Raw genomic sequence first — 18,952 nt, 5'->3', positions numbered from 1 at the left:
GAAAATGTCCGGAATTTTAATATTGAAAATTTTGATCCGGAAGTAACAAAATTTAAGGTTATTGCAGGTGAAAAACCAAATTTTCCCTTGTGTGTGTTGTCGACGCACTCATTACCAAAATTCAAACCAGGTTACTTGATTTATATTTAAAAAGTGAAGAGGAAAATAATAGTGAGTGGAAAAATGTTGCAACCTATTTGTTGGTAGAAAATTGTTTTGATTTGGGTTCTGATCAGCGTATTTGTAAATATTGTTATAATAAATTAAGTGATAATAGAATGCCTGCTAGAGCTGTATATAATAATCTTGAGTTGGTGAGTATTCCATCTGAACTGAAGGATTTAAATACCTATGAGACTATTCTGATTCAGTGTGTGCATCCATTTCAGGCTATTGTTCGTATGGAGCCTAAGACAGGGAAATTAAATCCTTCAGATTTACAAAGAGGATTAAAGGGAAGAGTTGTATATTTGCCTCTTGATTTAAAAAAAACCATTCAGACAATTGGTGTTGAAAATGTACAAGAGGAACCTTTATTTATTCTAGTTAATGGTGTGCCTACAAACAGTAAGAAAATCTGGCAAGATTTAGTGGATGTTAGAAAAGTCAAAAAGGCAACGTTGTATTTGGTCAAAAACAATAAATACTATAAAAATGTATACGTAGGAGAAGAAGAAATAAATGAAGAAGAGGAAAATGATTTGCCTGCTGGACAAATTGAAAAAGTAGATGTGCCCAGAAGTGAAGAAATGTATGAACATTACAGAGTTCATCCACTGCATTCCAAAGAAGCAATGGGGAATGCTATTGAATTATTTCAGATGAAAAAAGCAGAAGGAACTCCCATTAGTGTATGGGAAGAGAGCTTGGAAGCTCGTTGTTTTCCTCAGTTATTCCCAACAGGTCAAGGTGCACGATACGATGACCGACCTATGCAAATTCCTGCATCTGAATACCGGACAACAAGATTATATGCAGAAGATGCGAGATTTCGTCAATGTATTCCATATTTGTTTCATCTTCTGTTTGAAAGTGACTTATCTGGACTTTCTTATGCAGTAAACCATATACTAAAAAGTGGAGTACATCTGCAAAATGTTTCAGCAAGGGAGTTTATGGATAAAGTCCAACAGAAAGACACTGTTTTGGATTCTCACCTAATTAATCTAATGGCATGTCAACGTGGTACTAATGAGTATTGGTACTGTCGTCATGGAGATTTGAAATGTATGCTAAGAAACTTAGGAGCACCTACATGGTTTCTAACTCTAAGCTGTGCTGAGTATGCTTGGGAAGATTTACTTGAATTTCTTCGAGAGGCAAATGAAGACATCGAAAATATAGAGTACAAGACACCTGGAGAACTGTGCTCTTTGGATCCAGTTAATGTTTGCAGATATTTTAATCATAGATTTGAAGCTATAATGTCTTTTATTACAAACAAAAAAAATCCTCCTCTTGGCGAAGTTCTGGATTTCTTTTGGAGAAAAGAGTATCAAGCGAGAGGTGCTCCTCATATTCATATACTATTGTGGATCAAAGATGCTCCCAAATTTGGAAAAGACTCAGATGACACTGTGCTGTCTTTCATTGAAGAATATGCAACATGTGATATACCCTAAGTACAAGTGATAAGGACTTAAGAGGGAAAGTGTTACGATTTCAAAGCCATCGTTGTGGCAAATATTGTCGACGAAAATTCAAATCAAAAGATAAATTCTATACCAAATGTCGTTTTGGATTTCCACGAGCAGTAATTCCAAAAGGAAGAGTGAACAATTTTATGTCGTCTTTGCGACATACTGTTACAAGAAAATCACCCAAAAATACGTACAATTTAAGAAGAAACGAAGAGTCAAAATACATAAATGACTATAACCCAGTCATTTTGTCCATGTGGAATGCTAACATGGATATTCAATATGTTTCAGACAACTCTATTGCTGTGGCTCGATATGTAACGTCTTACATCACCAAATCTGAAAAGACGGAACTAAAGGATATGTGGGAAGACATTTCTCAAGAAAAGAGCCTAAGTAAGAAATTATATACCTACAGTTTGAAGATGTTATCTCATCGAGAAATTGGAGCATATGAATGTTGTGATCGATTATCATCAGCAAGTCTTTACGCAAAATCTCGAACAATCATTTGGGTGAGTTTAGGACTGGCAAGATCACGAAATCGAGTTTTGAAAACTGTTAAAGAAATTGAATATTTAGCAGAGAAAGAACCAAACAGTACAGACATCCTGAAGACAAACATGTTGGATACATACTATCCAAATAGAAGTAATCTGCTTGAAAACATGTGTCTGTATGAAATACTACAAAACTACACTTTTAAAAGGAATGTTACAGAGGATATTGATAAAGGTGTATATGCTGTGATTGGATGTGAAGGATGTCTGGTGAAACAAAGAAAAGGATATTTGATTAATCACCGAAAGCTGAGTGGTGAAACTCCTGACAAAAGAGAATTTTACTATTTAGCTCTTTTGCAACTCTTTAAACCATGGCGTAAAGAAGAGGAACTACTTGGTGACTTTGACAGTTATGAAGATTCATTCAACGCATCTCAAAATAATATAGAATGTCCTGTTTTTAGTAATAATCTGCAAATGTTGAAGGACGAAATAGAGCAAGAAGCAACAATAGCAGCAGAGATTGCTAGAGACAGTTCTCAAGATAGTCAAAGTTCTGCATCGTTGAGTCAAGATCCACTTGGACATCCAATTATCCAAAATGAAGCAGCCACTGCCATGGATGAGGTGGAAAGAGCAATGGAACAAGTTCCAGAGGATGTAATAAACTTAGAAGAATTGGAAAAGCAACCTAATCTTGAGCAAAAACAGATATATGATGAAGTGACAGAGCAGATTGAGCATGGTTTTCGTCATGAGAAAAAAGAATGCTCATGTACGTCATTTCAACCTGTCCGACTATATGTGAGTGGAGAAGCTGGAACTGGAAAAAGTTTTCTAATTAAAGGAATTGCTACATATCTACAGCAAAAACGGACTCATCACTCTCTTGTGTTGTTACTGCTCCAACTGGGTTGGCAGCACACAATATTAAAGGGATTACTTCTCACCGTTTATTGATGCTGCCAGTTGAAAATGAAAATAAATTACAATACCACAAGCTATCTGGAGAAGCTTGTTGTGAAGTTTCTAGAGTCCTTAAAAAAATGAAACTTCTCATTATTGATGAGGTAAGCATGGTATCAAATCTAATACTTGCCTTTGTGCATTTAAGAATGCAACAGATTCTTAAAACAGAGTATGATGTGTTATTTGGAGGCAAACACGTCATAGTTTTTGGAGATCTACTGCAGCTAACTCCTGTAAAAGGACAACCTGTATTTAAAACTGTGACACATGAAGACACCAGAAAGTGCCTGGGAAGTATTGGAAATGTTAATATATGGTCACATTTCAAATATACTGAACTTATTCAAAATATGCGACAGGCAAAGGATACTAAATATGGAAATATTCTCCAAGATATAAGAATTGGAAAACTAAGTGAACATGCCAAAGAAACTTTACAAACACGATTACTTTCCAATTTGTTTCCAAATGAAAATAATGTGGCAGAGAAAATATATAGTAAAGAGGCAGAAGATACATCAGTTATATGCCTGATGCCAACTCTACACGAATGTTCTATGTTCAATGAAAAAATGTTGAAGTTAGAAAATCAAGAAATTAAGAAAGTGGAAGCTAAAGATAGAATAGAGCATGAAGGAAGTACTATTATTTTGTCAGAAAGGTTGAAGTTAAAATTGGATTCTTTAGAGAAATCAATATCTAAAACTGCTGGTTTAGAAAAGAATCTGTATGTATGTTTAAAATGTCGTATTATTTTACGAAGAAATTTACATGTGGAAAGAGGTTTGGTGAATGGAGCAATGGGTAATGTTGTTGGTTTTATGAATTACCCAAATAGAGATGAGATTGAATTTTTAAAAATCAAATTTGATGGAATTGAAGAGGTACAACAAGTCAGTCGTTGTTCAAATCGATTTTTGCTTGTAAAAGATTTGTATGTCCGACGAAAACAGTTTCCTGTTTGTTTGGCATATGCTGTGACTATTCATAAATCTCAAGGTTTAAGTGTAGATAGTGCTTTGATAAATATTGGAAGTACTGTGTTCAAAGAGGGTATGGCCTATGTTGCTTTATCTCGTGTTAGAACTTTATCTGGATTGTATCTGATTGATTTTGATGAGACAAAGATTAGTGCAGATCTAAATTGTGTGAAGGAGTATAACAGGTTAAGAAGAGAATATGCTCCTAGTTTACCTCAATATCCTTTAATTGAAAAGTGTGTGGTAGGTCGAAAAAGGAGATATGAGGAAAAATGTACTGAAGTAGTTGAGAAACGAAAAAAAATAAATGAACCTGTGATTGGTAGCAAAAAGCAAAAAGTTACTACTGAAGAGATTGTTGGATTTACATTTGACAACAGTTCTGGTGTCAACTGCTATGCAAATGTAGTGGTTAATATTGGTTTTTTTCTTAAAAGTTTACAGCAACAGATTGTTGAAAATCGGGACCAAACATTTTGTTGTTCACTAAATTCTGTGTTTCAGAAATGTAACAGTGATAATAGTCAAATAGGGAATGTTTCTGAACTTCGAAATGTTTTAGACATATGTACTGGACTAAATCAATTTTCTCAGAATATTCAGCAAGATTGTCAAGAATTTATTATGTATATGCTTACAGTTTTACAAGATGAAGGTGTAGATATTGATAGTCTTTTTGGCCTTTCTTATAAATGGCAACATAACTGTGACAATTGTTCATTTTCAAGTTTTACTGATATACACACTAAAAGATTTATATATTTAACATGACCAGACTGTAAAGCAGTGTCTTTCAATAATCTAGTTAGAGATGCGCATCAAAACATGGTCTGTTCTCAATGTAACTCAGAAATGTTATCAACATTATTTATCAGAAGATATGGACAGTATGTAATTTTAATGTTCCAACGGTGCAGACCTGATGGAACAAAATTGACAACTTCAATTAAAAATGTTGTGGCTTCTCAACTATCAATTTCTGGAAGAACTTTTGTAACTGTAGCAATTATCTTCCATGATGGTCCTTCAACAACATCAGGACATTACGCAGCTTATTTGAAATCTCCAACAGGCTGGACTCACTGTAATGATAGTCAATTGACTTTTAAAAAACGTTTGCCTTTTGACTTACCAAATTCTTATCTGGTGTTTTTGCAACCCAAATTTCAGTAAAATTACTCGGCGTAGGAAGATTACTACTGTTAAGAAAAGATACTCTGTTGGTCAGAAATATCATGCGAGTGAAAGTGATGGAATTTAAAAACTGAAACTTGTATTTGGCATAGTGAGAATATCAGGTACAGGTTTAAGTAATGTTTCATGGAACAGAACACATTGGAACCTTTTATTCTAAAGGTTGGGAAAAGAGTGGTTAAGAGTACAATTAAGTAATTTGCAAAATAAGGACTTTACTCATACTATTTGGCTGTGAAGAATAGTATCTGAGAACAAAATGACTACTTCAGATAAATGTTGGTAAAACATGCTTGTACGGAAGTTTATTGAGAGGTATTTAAAAATAAGTCATATTATTTTATTACTTTGTGATTGTTGAAGATGTAGCAAACTTCCACAAGAAATTGCGATTTAGAGAAAAACATTTAAGACATGTTTTTTTCTCATATTTACACTATGTAATCAAATGTTGTCTGGGTTTTTTAAACACAATCATTTTGATTGTTTTTTTTTCCCCGCTGTTATATGACGAGTAGTATTGAGCTCACCATTTACAGTGAAAATCAATATATTCTGAGAACAGCAAAAATAAATCATATAACATATTGTACAAGTTATATTGTATTTTGTATTCCCAAATATTTATTATAACTGTTTTGTTTACTCTCTTCCACAGATATTACATTTATAAGGTAAGTACGACTAATAAAAAATACTTTTTTATTAGTTTTTATTTCTGTTTCTCCCTATACTTCCCTCACTCTCTCTCTGTTACCCTAACTCCCTTCATCTCCTCACTTTGTGAGTCCCCTTCTCTCACGGTCACTCCCTTTAACTCATCTACATTTTGTCATTTACCTTTCTTTGCTCCATCCCTGAGTCCCCTTCTATCACTGTTTCATTCACTCCCTCTGTCTCTTTCCTTTCTCACTCCCCTTGTCTCATGCTCACTCACCTTTATCCACCCCCTATCACCCCTGTTTCCTCAATCTCAATGCCCTTCTCTTACCCAACCTCACCCCTGTTCCCTTACTCTGCTTCCTTCACTTCTCCTCATTCTCTATACTTCAATCCATACTTCAGTTCCCTTAGCCTACTCTATTTCCGTTTGTCCATCCCTTATACTCCTTCCCCGTCTCTACCCCATTCACCTTCTCTTACTCACTCTTCTTAACTCTATTTCTCCTAGTGCCTTAACACTCTTCTTATCTCACTAATCTACACTTAGTCCTTTTGTTTTACACATTGTTTCTCTCATCTTCCATTTTCTCATCACACTCTCCTTTCCTCCCTCACCATACTTTCCTTTCCACAGTCATTCCCTCAGTCCCTTCCTCTCTTTCACTCAGTCATCTTAGTCATTGATTTATACACTACACATTCTGTCCCTCTCTCCCTTTCTCTTCCTTTGTTTCACTTTCTGTTTCCTGCAGTCCTACTTTTTTTTGTTTTATGAAATGTATATTATAACTCAATTGTTTCTTTTCTTCCACAGATAGTATATTTTTAAAAGAAATTTACTATTAGTTTGTTACTATTTCTAAGGTAAGTATGAAAAACAGAAATACTTTTTAACCACTCTCTTAATTCTCTTTGTGTCTTGGTCATTGTTAAATCTATCTCTTATTTTGAATATTTTTTCTCCTTCTTTTATTGTGTGTAACTCAGTCTAACTTCTCTTCCTCTCTGTATCTCACCCCTTTTTTCTTTTCCTCTCTCTTTCTATTACTCTCCCTCACACTATTTTACTCATTTAATTGCTCAGGGACAAATTTAAAAAACCCATTGCGCCTCTTTTATACCGCCTGTGCATCAGTTTTCTTACGCAGTGGCAATGCAAAAGAAGTGCCATAGTGCAAAGAGATGCATCATGTTATAAAACCCTGCACCACATGAAACCAGTCTCAGGTTTCATGTGGGCATTTCCATGCAGGGGTAAAAGAACTCCTTTGTAAAGTGATTCAGTGAAATCTACAAGATTTCACTGAGTCACTTCAACAACACTAATGTGTCAAAACATTGCATCTGTTGAAGCAGGTGTAAAGGTTGACATAGCACGTTACAGATACAAGAAGTTGGAAAAGTACTGGAGTTGCGCCTGCATGCAACAGAATTTCAATACTGTGCAAACTTTCAGCCCTAGATGTGATGTACATCATGAATGGTGCAAGAATTAATTTGTGTATCGCATCTTTCCTGGTGCATCTTTACTATTTTGCAGAGATGTATTGGGTAACATAAATCTGTCCCTCTGTTCCATTCCCTTTCTATGCTTTCCTAAGTCTCTTCATTCTCTTATTCAATTTTTTCATCACTAATTGACCAATTCTCACTTTACCTCACCTCCCTTTTATCATCCTTAAATCCCCTTCCTTCATCATCTTTCCATTTCCTTTACCTTCACTCCCCTAACCCTACTCTGGGGTCGATTCCGATCCGGTAAAATGCGCTCCGAATCGTCGTACGGAGAGTTTTTTCCCCATACGAATCGTACGCGTAGACGTCCCGTACGTACGACGAAGTACGATCCGTACCAGGTGCCAAACTCCGTACGAGTCGTACAGGACTCCGTACGACTCAAATCTCCGTACGAGTTTCACTCGGACCCGGCTGTACGCGACATCACTACGGTTCGTGGCTGGTTTTTACGACCCAGCAAGTACGATTCGTGTCGGGTACGCGCCGTACGACCCTTTTCCTACAGGAGCCGAAAACAGTCGTAAACGCAGAGTTCGCGCCAAAACAGGTACGGAACGCCCCCCCCCGGGTACGGCATGTACCCATGTGATCATGCGGGGTACGTGCCATACACCCAGCGTACATGGGGTACGCACCGTACCCCATGTACGGTGGGTGTACGGCACGTACCCCATGTACGCTGGGTGTACGGCACATACCCCGCATGATCACAGGGGTACGGCGCGTATCCCTGCGATCATGGGGGGTACGCGCCGTACGGTGTGTAGGTGATCGTGCGCTTTTCCGTACGAATCGACGTGTACCGTACGAATTGCGTCTGGGTCGGCCGATCGGGATCGGAATCGTCCGGTCGTACGGCGTCCGTACGAGTCGTACGGAAACGGCTCCGGATACGATTCGTACGGACGGGGATTTTACCGGATCGGAATCGACCCCCCTATGTATCTCTCTTTGTCCCTTTCTGTCCACACATATATTCATCCTTACTCTCCTTCTTTGGGTCCTGCACCTTTACTTTCTTTTCCATACTGTTCTTCCCATAATTTTTTATTTCCTTTAACTCACTACGCTACGTTTAAACATCTTGCTGCAAATTTACAAGCCCTTTACGCATCTTTTGCGCCGCTGTTGCTTCACTTTTGTGACACAGCGGCGGTGCAAAAGATGCACCATGGTGTGTGTTATTTACAATGTGAAGCATCTGGGAGATGCGTCACATTGTAAAGCCCTGTGCGTTAAGGAAGCGTTATGGTGCAAGGGGGGCGTTCCTGCGCAGGAACGCCTGCTAAAAGTGGCTAAGTGAAATCTACAAGATTTGACTTAATCACTTTTAGACCAATGCTATGTCAAAACCCTGCGCCTGATTGAAGCAGGCGTAAGGCTTGACGCAGCATTAGTTGAATGGGCCCCCCAGCAGCATTGCTGGAGCTGCATCGCGCATGCGACGCAACTCTAGCAATGCAACATCTTTACGGCACAGATGCGTCACGCATCTGTGCCGTTTTTGTCCCATGGTGTGCCACATTATAAATGTGGAACATCAGTGGTGGCGCTCGGGTGGTTTTGCTTGTCGTAGGTTATTTGGCGCATCGCTGCTGATTTGCAGAGATGCACCATGTAACGTACATCTGCCTCATTGTTTCAGTCACTCTTTTACTTCACTTTCTTCAGTCACTATACTTCCTTTACCTCACTCATTTGCTCAGTCCCTTACTCCATTTTTGTCATTCATTTCAGCTAGCCATTTATACACTACACATTCATTCAAAAGAAAGATGACACAGTGCATAAGAAATAGAGCTCTTTTTTGAAAAATGAGTTAGTTCTGAAAATAACTTTTTTTTTTGGTTTTGTTATTTTGTATTTTTTGTATTTTTTTTTAACAAAGTTTTATACTTTTTTGGGGTTTTTTGAAACGCAAACTGAAATCCTTAACTTCAAAAGTGTTCAACAGGAACAACAAAAAACTGAAATTTAAAAAAATTATCGCCTTCTTGTGCACACATGCTCCATGATGCGCTTTTCAACAAGCACAAGGCTTTGTTCAGAGTATACAAGAATTTCATTGCACTTGTTGCACCTCATGTGCACCTTCTTTAAATATGGCCTCAGGTCCAGTTCGGCAGTTGAAGGAGATGGAGGTGTTGCCGATGAAGTGCTGGCCACAGCTGGTGGCATTTGTGTGGCCAGGGCTCTAGTGGATGCCTTCGCAAACTGCGCAGGGTGCACTTGCCTCACATGTCTCATCATCGTGTGAATTGAAAATGAATATTTTTTTGAAGGGTTTCCCCTAGAAAGGACAGTGTCACAAATGGTGCACGTGACTTTAGGTGCATTCACCTTCTTTAGTCCTTCAGGATATCGAAAAAATTGCCAAATAAAAGATTCCTGCACTCGCCGTTGAGGAAGTCGATACTGTTCATCAGAATCAGATGATGATTCCTGTCTGGCTGCTATTTCACTTATTTCTCAGAGAAGCTGGAGAGGGTCTTTCTTCCACAAGATTGAAACAGATAAAGAGGGAAATGGGTGGGGTTGTAGAAGATTCTAGAACTGAAACTACTATAAACCAATGAAAAGTGTTGTTTTTGAGTCACATGACTTGACGTGCGCGCTCGGGTGCGCGCACCCGGTCGCGCACGTCAGTTTAAAATGGCGGGCTGCCCGATTTTCATAAAAGTTTCAAAACGTAAAAAGGAGGCAAGGTAGAGACACCCTGACCTCCTAGACCTTCTCAAGGGGTCCCAGAAGAATCTCGACGGTCCAAAAAAACGTGTTTTTTTGGTTGAAAAATAGCGGGGTGCGCGCACCCGGTCGCGCACCCCGTCTCAAAATGGCGTTTAACTCGATTTACATAAAAGTTTCAAAACGTGAGAAGGAGGCTTGGTAAACACTCCCTGACCCCCTAGGTATTCTCAGGTGGTCCATTAAGGACCCCCAAGGCCCAAAAAATCCTTAATTTTTTTACTAAATAGTTGTGGGGTGCGCGCACCTGGTCACGCATGTCGGAATAAAATGGCGTTTTACCCGATTTACATAAAAGTTTCAAAACGTGAAAAGGAGGAAAGATAGACAGTCCCTGACCCCCTAGAGTTTCTCAGGGGGTCCCTAAACAACTCCGACGGGCAAAAAAACTTTTTTTTATTTTTTTATTGCGGGGTGCGCGCACCCGGTCGCGCACCTCACAATTGAATAAAAAAAAAAAAAGTTAAGTCATGTGACTCAAAAACAACATTTTTCATTGGTTCATAGTAGTTTCAGATCTAGAATCTTCAAAACCCCACCCATTTCCCTCACCATTTGCTTTATTCTCCTGGAAGAAGGACCCTTTTTGGAGCTTGAAGCAGAAAAAAGAACAGGATGGCAGAAAGACAAGAAACATCATCTTCTTCATCTGACTCCCACATGGAATATCGCCAGCCAGCTAAGAAAGGGAAATCTTCTTTTATTTGGAAGTTTTTTACTTTTCCTGAGCATCAAAAAAAGGTAAATGCCCCTAAAGTAACGTGTACCCTTTGTGCTACTGTTCTTTCAAGGGGAAACCCTCTTAAAAAATACTCTTTTTCTATCCATACCATGTTAAGACATGTAAAAAATGTGCACCCTGTGCAATATGCCCAAGCAGCCACAAGAGCTGTGGCCCAGCAGATTCCACCAGCTGTGGCCAGCACATCTACAGCTCCACCTCCATCGCCAGAAACAGCAGAAATGGACGTTAGGCCATATTTGGGACATGTGCAAATGCGGTGCATCAAATGTTTTGATATTATTGTTCATGGAGAACAGAGCCTGAATATAATTGAACGCATGATTCAGAATCATAAATGCTCTGAAAGGAGATAATTTTTTTTCTATTTTTCATTTATTTTGTTCCGGTTGAACAGTTTCCTTGTTGCAGTTCCTGAATTTTCTTAAAAAAAAAAAAAAAAAAATCTCAACATTTAAAAAAAAGGAAAACAAAATATAAAACAAGAAAAGAAAAAAAAAACAGTTCTTTTCAGAACTCATTCAATTCTCTAAAAAGAGTTATATTCTTAAACAGTGTGTCGTTCATTTTTTGAATGAAAGCATAGTGCATAAATGAGTGATTGAAATAAATGAGGGAAAGAGTGAGAAAAGGGGAGTATGGTGAGTGACAAAAGAGGAGTTGAAGAGTAACTGAAAGAAGGGGACTAAGGGTAGGGGAGTGAGTTAAGGGGACTGAAAAACTAAAAGAAGGGCAATTAGCATTTAAAAAACCTTTGAAATTCACTAAAAAAACATAGGTTTCACACACGTTATAGTTAGGAATTAGCATTTAAAAAACCTTGCAAATTCACTGAAAAAACCATAGGTTTCACACACGTTATAGTTAGGAATTAGCATTTAAAAAACCTTGCAAATTCACTGGATTTGCAAGGTTTTTTAAATGCTAATTCCTAACTATGACATGTGTGAAACCTATGGTTTTTTAAGTGAATTTTAAAGGTTTTTAAAATGCTAATTTCTGTATCAATTATTATATTTTTTATAAATTTATTTTTCAACAAACTACCTATATATATAGTAATACATTGACTGTATCCTGTAATATGCAATGGCTCAGCTATTTTTTTGGGTTTTGGATAAAGTTGAACAGTATAGTCGACATCTTGAATCAACATATAATCAGTAAAATATGTTATTTATTTATTTGTTTTTTTTTCAACTTGCGCGCAACGTGTGCGCACCTCCCAATTTAAAAAAAATATTTTTTTATTTTTTTTGCCCTTCGGAGTCCTTCAGGGACCCCCTGAGAAGGCCTAGGGGGTCAGGGAGACTCTAGCCTGCCCCCTTTTCACGTTCTCCACTTTTGTTTTCACTCTCTTCTGAAACTACACAAAATGGGGGCCGAAGGGTGCGCGCACTGTGCTCGCACCTTACGTTTTTTGTCCCCCCCAAAAAATGTTGGCGCTTCGGGGTCCTTCAGGGACCCTCTGAGAAGCCCTAGGGGATCAGGGAGACTCTACCCTGCCCCCTTTTCACGTTCTCCACTTTTCTTTTTCAGTCTCTTGTGCCTCAAGGGTGCGTGCACCGTGCACGCACCCCGCGGTTTTAAAAACCAGGGACCCCCTGAGGACTCTCTACCCTGCCCCCTTTTTATGTTCTTCACTTTTATTTTGCCCTCTTTTCAGCCTCACACTGACAAAATGGCGGACAACACTTCCTGGTTACAACCGAATCGAATGTTCACAGATGTCTAACAGCAAATCAGAATTCCACTCGCGCACACCCGGTTCGCGCACCGTGGGCGCTTATAGATATATACATTTTTTAAAATTCGATTTTCTCAACAACTACTGGAGGCATTTACACAATTTAAACAAAAGAGCGATCTGCGAATCAGACTCTACCATTTTGCCAAATTTCTTGTAATTATTATTATTATTATTATTAAAACCAATTTCTATGGCGCAACTAAGCCCAATGGGCGTCAAGGCGCATAACCAAACGGTACCAGCTGTTCAAAATACCACTATACAACTATACAACTATTGCGGGTAAGCTTTGACGAAACACCAGGTTTTGAGCGCCTTTTTAAAAGAGGAGAGAGAGGACTGTGTCTTAATGTCTTGGGGGAGAGAGTTCCACAGCTTTGGTGCAACAATTGAGAATGCCCTATCTCCCCATCGTGCTCTTTTGGCTCGAGGGACGACCAACAGGTTCAGCTCAGCAGATCTAAGCGCTCTCCCTGGCTGGTAGGGAGTAAGCAAGGCGCTTAAAGGATGCGTAGATCTTTCTGACAGAGCTCTATAAACTAGGCAAAGAATTTTAAAAGAGATCCTCAGTTGAATAGGGAGCCAATGAAGAGTCTTTCTGGCCATAGTGGCAGAGGAAGTATTGGGAAGTGCTAGAACAAAACGGGCCGCAGCATTTTGTACAATTTGTAGCCGCTGGGTGAGCCCCTTGTTGGCATCTGCATAGAGTGCATTGCAGTAGTCCAACCTGGAGCCCACCAATGCCACTACTATCTGCTTCCGAGCTGGGAGAGAAAGATAGTGAAGAATTCTCCTGAGTATTTTTATAACTCCCCAGCAGGTAGCGACCGTGCGATTAACCTGTAGGGTCATAGACAGCGAGGTGTCGAAAATTACGCCGAGATTTCTGGCTGACTGGGAAGGAGAAGGACAGGTTCCCAGCGCAGACGGCCACCACTCAGTAGACCAGATATCCTGGTCCTTGCCAAAGACCAGGATCTCAGTTTTGTCGCCGTTCAACTTCAAAGAGTTCTGAAGCATCCAGTCAGATACTGTCTGCATACAGATTCTGAAGTTGGCGGCGGATGTAGAGACTGAGTGGGCTAGTGACACCATGATTTGAGTGTCATCGGCGTATGACACCACTTCCATCCCCTGAGATTTTACTAACCTCGCAAGGGGTGCAACATAAATGTTAAATAGGGTCGGACTGAGGGCCGACCCTTGGGGCACCCCACATTGCAGGGATTTAACAGGGGATAGAAATTCGCCGAGCTTGACTCTCTGCTCTCTATGTTGTAAAAAAGAGTGCAGAAGGTTAAGAGCCGCACCAGAGATCCCTGCCTCCCTCAACCGAGATGTTAAGATGGAAGGAGACAGGGTATCAAATGCTGCGGTAAGGTCCAGAAGGACCAACACCGTAGTGTGTCCGGCATCTACCTTCATACGGATGTTATTTACCACCATGGTCAATGCAGACTCCGTACTATGGACTTTGCGAAAGCCATGTTGGGATCCATCAAGATACCCAGATGAGTCAAGAAAAGTAGAAAGATGACGATTAAGGTGGGACTCAAGTATTTTTGCGGGAGCGGGTAACAGTGAAATAGGTCTGAAATTTTTCAACTGTTCCGGGTCCAGCGTGGGCTTCTTGAGTAATGGCTTCACTATCGCCCTCTTCCACAATAAAGGGAAGGTGCCTTGGGTGATAGATCCATTCATCACCTCTAGCAAAGGTGGCAACAAAGTGGCTCTGCAATCCTTCAGGATTTTCAGAGGGCACGGATCCAGAGGGGATGAAGATTTAATCCTATCGAGAAGAGTGTCAAGTTCATCCAAAGTAAGGGGCGGAAAGTCCGTTAGGGTGTTAGCATGGTCACTAGACCAGGCTTCCAAACTCTTCAAGATTTGGAAAGAGGAATCATCCATATTATTTCTTTGCGTTTCCAGAGCCAGATAGATATCATCAATCTTCTTATAGAAGAACTCTGATATGTCGTCGCAGAGCTCCTGTGAGCCTACCACTGGATCCGGCACCTGAAGGGTGCAAAGTGAGTCCACGATCTTAAATATCTCACTAGAGGAGGTAAGGGAAGTAGTGAGATTGGTAAAGTATTGCTGTTTTTCTCTGATGACAGAGGATTTATAGTCAACTAGCAATTTCTTATGGAGTTCCCTATCCTGTGGATCCCAGTTTTTCCTCCATTTCCTCTCTTGTCTTCTGCATCCCTGTCGCAGAAGTCTGAGAGATTCCGTATACCAAGGAGCAGTGGGTTTACGGCGCGCAGAGTATCCATAGGATAAAGGAGCTAGTTCGTCCACCGCCCTGGCGATCGAATCAAAGAATAGTTCGGCTCCTCCATCCACATCCCCTGAGGCAGAATAGCTGTCATTGTTTATAAATGGTGCAAAAGCATAATTCGTGATGTTTTTAAAGCTCCTCTTTGGGCCTCTAGTGAAGGTGCAAGGATCAGACTTTCCTTCCAGAGAGTAGGCCAACCGAAGAGGGATGGCAAGATGATCAGACCACACTAGGGACACCGGAGTGTCTACAGATAGTCTATCATCATTGGTAAAGACTCCGTCCAAAATGTGGCCCGCCCGATGTGTAGGAGTTTTTACAAGTTGGATACAGTCACAGGCTGCAAGCGCATCCACCAACCTGGTGGAGTCATGGTCCCCCAGATTATCCAAATGGAAATTAAAGTCCCCAAGAATGGCCAGGCGAGGGTTACCGAAGTAAGGTTCAAGGATTCTAAGAAGATCCTGTGCCAGTAGGTAATATGTATATATATATATATATTTTACCACCAAAAGAAATACTCGCACTCCACCAGAAGTATTGTTATGCAGGTTTAATTATTCAGCTTTAACCTAAAGCTGAATAATTAAACCTGCATAACAATACTTCTGGTGGAGTGCGAGTATTTCGTTTGGTGGTAAATTGAATTTACAGGGAAAGCCCGTCCCTGGAACTTGCACCGGCTGACTAAGAGTGTGCCCCGGTAACGGAGCAGTTTGGTGACTAAATATATATATATATATATATATATATATATATCTACACAAAGTGATCCTGAATTCCGATGCACTGCTGCCAGCGGGTGCTCTGCGTAGGGGCTAGATCCAGGCCCTGAAAGTTAACACGTTTCAGCCTCCACGACCGTGGAGGTTGAAACGCATTGGTTGAGCTTTGTGAAAATAAACACTTTTTGAAAACATCCCTTTAAGAGTGCCGCGTCATTGGTGGAACAAAGTATATATATATATATATATATATATATATATATATATATATATACACACACATACATATATGTGTTATTATATAAGTATATACATATATATATATATATATATATATATAGCATAAAATATTAGTGGCATTTATTTGCTTTACATTTGATTACATTTATATAATAACATATATACTAATTTAAACTCTATATATAAAAAAAATGAATCAATATTTTTGCATATTTCTGACAATATAAGTGTCAACTATATTCTTTTATAGGATATTTTGGTAGTTACTATTATAAGTATAGAAGTATAGAAGCATTATATTATAGTAAACAATATTTTTGACATGATATCCAAGCTGCTATTCTTTATTTGTAAATGGTTTTCCTAGTTTGGTTATTTAGAGGCTCATTTGAATTATTTAATTATTTTCATTGAATTGACGTGCTCTGCTAATTTCTTCAATTTTTACAGCAGCTAAGTGTCTGTGTTAACGGATAGCTATTTATGTGCTGTTGTACTGCACACTGGTAAATTTCCTGCGCATTTTCCAAAACTCATCTCGTTTGGATATCAATATCATAGTTTCTCCTTGTAATCATGGAGAGAAATTAAAGATGCTGCAATGTAAAGGTTCGGTCAAGGACCTTTGACAGAGGAGACAAATGAAAAAGAATATTTGTAAAAGAGCTGCCCAAGATCACATAGGGAGTTAGAGGAGAGGAGGGTCCTAATGAGGAAGCTTCATACACGATAGCAAATAAGTCAGTTGCTCACAGAGAACAGGAAATCTAGATGCAATCCCACAATGAGGACACCTAACATCCACAGGTGCAAGTCATTCAGGTAAGTGGATATCGGGGATAGAATTCATAAACTCCACAATGTTAGACTACAGTTCTGTGAGTTGCTCAACTAAAATTGTTCTCGCAATTACAAACTGCAAAATATCCATCTATAGGTTATCCATGCAGGGTCAGTGAAGCTGCTAACTTTGTTGACGTTATAAAAAGTAACAAAGAAAATTCTCTTAGTAGATGAGAAACAGCACGCAGATTCTCAGCTGTTGCCACACATATTGGTGATCCCACACAAACATGCAAGGTGGCAAAAGCCAGAAGCAGGGAAGTAGAGAACTTAATACAAAGCCATAACAGATGAGGCGATGTTGCAAAGTCATCCTGTGCCCTGGGCACCACCCAACATTATGCTCTCCGGTACTGGTGGTAACTGACTCTGACTGACCCTGGGCTCTACCTAACCAGGCCCAGAGCCAGTGCTATGCTATGCTGAAGACACACGTAGTATACAGTGAAACCAGCTACATACACTAGGGTACACTATGGGTTAGGGTACCCCTGTGATTGGTATGACCTCCCATAGAAGGCCCTAGTACATATAGGGAAGGGGAATTGAAGCTACCTTTAAGTCCCTAGTATAGAATGGGGCAGGGTAGTTTAGAGGCCAGCAGCCTTTTCTGCACTTGCATGTGTGCACTGCTGGAGCCCTAGGTCAGTTTAACCTCATCCCTGTGGCGCGAATTCCGCCGCAGTGCTGAACATTCCTATCGCGGGCGTGGTCATGACGGCTCCCGGACGTCATCAGCACACACCCATTGTGATTCATGACGGCCGGGAACCATCATGAGCATCGAAGAGGTTAAAATCAGCCCTGTGTTGCAGGACTGCTTTAAAAATGCAAAAAGCGTCCAAACTCGACTTTTCTTCCCTACAGTGGATTGTTTTCGTTTTGGAGTCATTTAAAAGATAAAAATATTTCCTATTTTTATAAATTGGTGTTGGATTTTATTGTGCGTTATGTCTTAATTATTTACTGAATTGGTGTTTTTAAATGCTTTACATACCCGTCTTTGAAGTTAAGCCTGCCTGCTTGCAGCCGTGCTACCAAAGGTTGAGCATGAGAATAATTTTCTAAGACCTATTCTGAGCCCTATATCAGGTCAGTGATACTATTGCCAGTGGTAAATGTATATCTGCCACTACTAATAATCCACTTTCCAACAGGCGGTGATATGCCTATTTAACAGGAAAGAAGGGAAAGCACAATTAACACCAGGTGGAAAGCAAGTAAATACATCAGACTAGGGAAAGCTGAACAAAAATAGCTGTGATAGGAAGCCTTCGTACTAGGAACTAACGGGGCAGGAAAAAGAAGTCAAGGACTACCAAAAGGTAATGTCTAAAAGCAGTGAAAGCTCAAGAATTAAGAATGCGCTAGAGGTAGCTTAGGAAACTGAAACACTGTACAACAGTGCAAGCCCTCGACGCAAGGCACTGCAAAACAGTGCTAGCAAAGAAACAAGGATACACTGTTAAATAGCGCACATTCAGGAAGCAAGGCATTGCTATAGCACTCGAATCGAGAATCAGTAGAAATAGAAGGTCAGCCAAACGAACTATGGATCAATGAAAGACAGTAGGCTGAAGAACAGAAATGCTTGTAAATAGCTCATCAATGATTACATGCCTCTGGTGTGATATGGCTAGCACCGGCCAGCCACAAGTGTTGTGATTCCTTCATGCATTGTTGAGCTGCAAGGTGGGAAACAAAGCAGTGACTGTGGAATTCTAGGAACTGCAGTGTTTGTCAGGGAAAAGCAAATGGGCAGTCACACTAGCACGATCTGTAATGCAAGAAAAATGTTGATTTTTTTGTAATAAGCTGCACATCAGTAGTAGGGATATGCCACAAGGTCAGGGCTTCTGGAAAATTTACAATTTGGGAGATAAACCATTATGCCTGTCACAAAGTCCATGATGGATTCAAAATCAAAGGTACACTCTGAATATTATCCACGAGGCTGGACGCCAGAACAAGGCTATAGCACAATGTCAGGGAACTTTGTCTAACATTGGAATGTCCTACAGATGTACATAGCTGTCCATGGAGAAATTACACACAATCTACTGCTGCCAATCAGCGTAAATACAAGGATCTTGAATATTTCAATATAGCGAACACGCAACACTTTCATCCTTGATCTCCTGCATGGAAATTTAAACAAA

The 18,952-nt window shown here is 39.7% G+C and overlaps 1 protein-coding gene across 1 annotated transcript in view; it reads left to right on the top strand.

Annotated features, from left to right (window-relative positions):
• Positions 1 to 18,952, top strand: part of LOC144791796 (guanylate-binding protein 1-like) — a 1,313,208-nt gene that overhangs the window by 136,191 nt on the left and 1,158,065 nt on the right. The window lies entirely within an intron of this gene.

This window comes from Lissotriton helveticus, chromosome 11 (assembly GCF_964261635.1).
Source record: "Lissotriton helveticus chromosome 11, aLisHel1.1, whole genome shotgun sequence".
Taxonomy (NCBI): Eukaryota; Metazoa; Chordata; class Amphibia; order Caudata; family Salamandridae; genus Lissotriton; species Lissotriton helveticus.
Note: the sequence above shows the minus strand (reverse complement) of the source record. Positions and strands in the feature narration are given on the sequence as shown.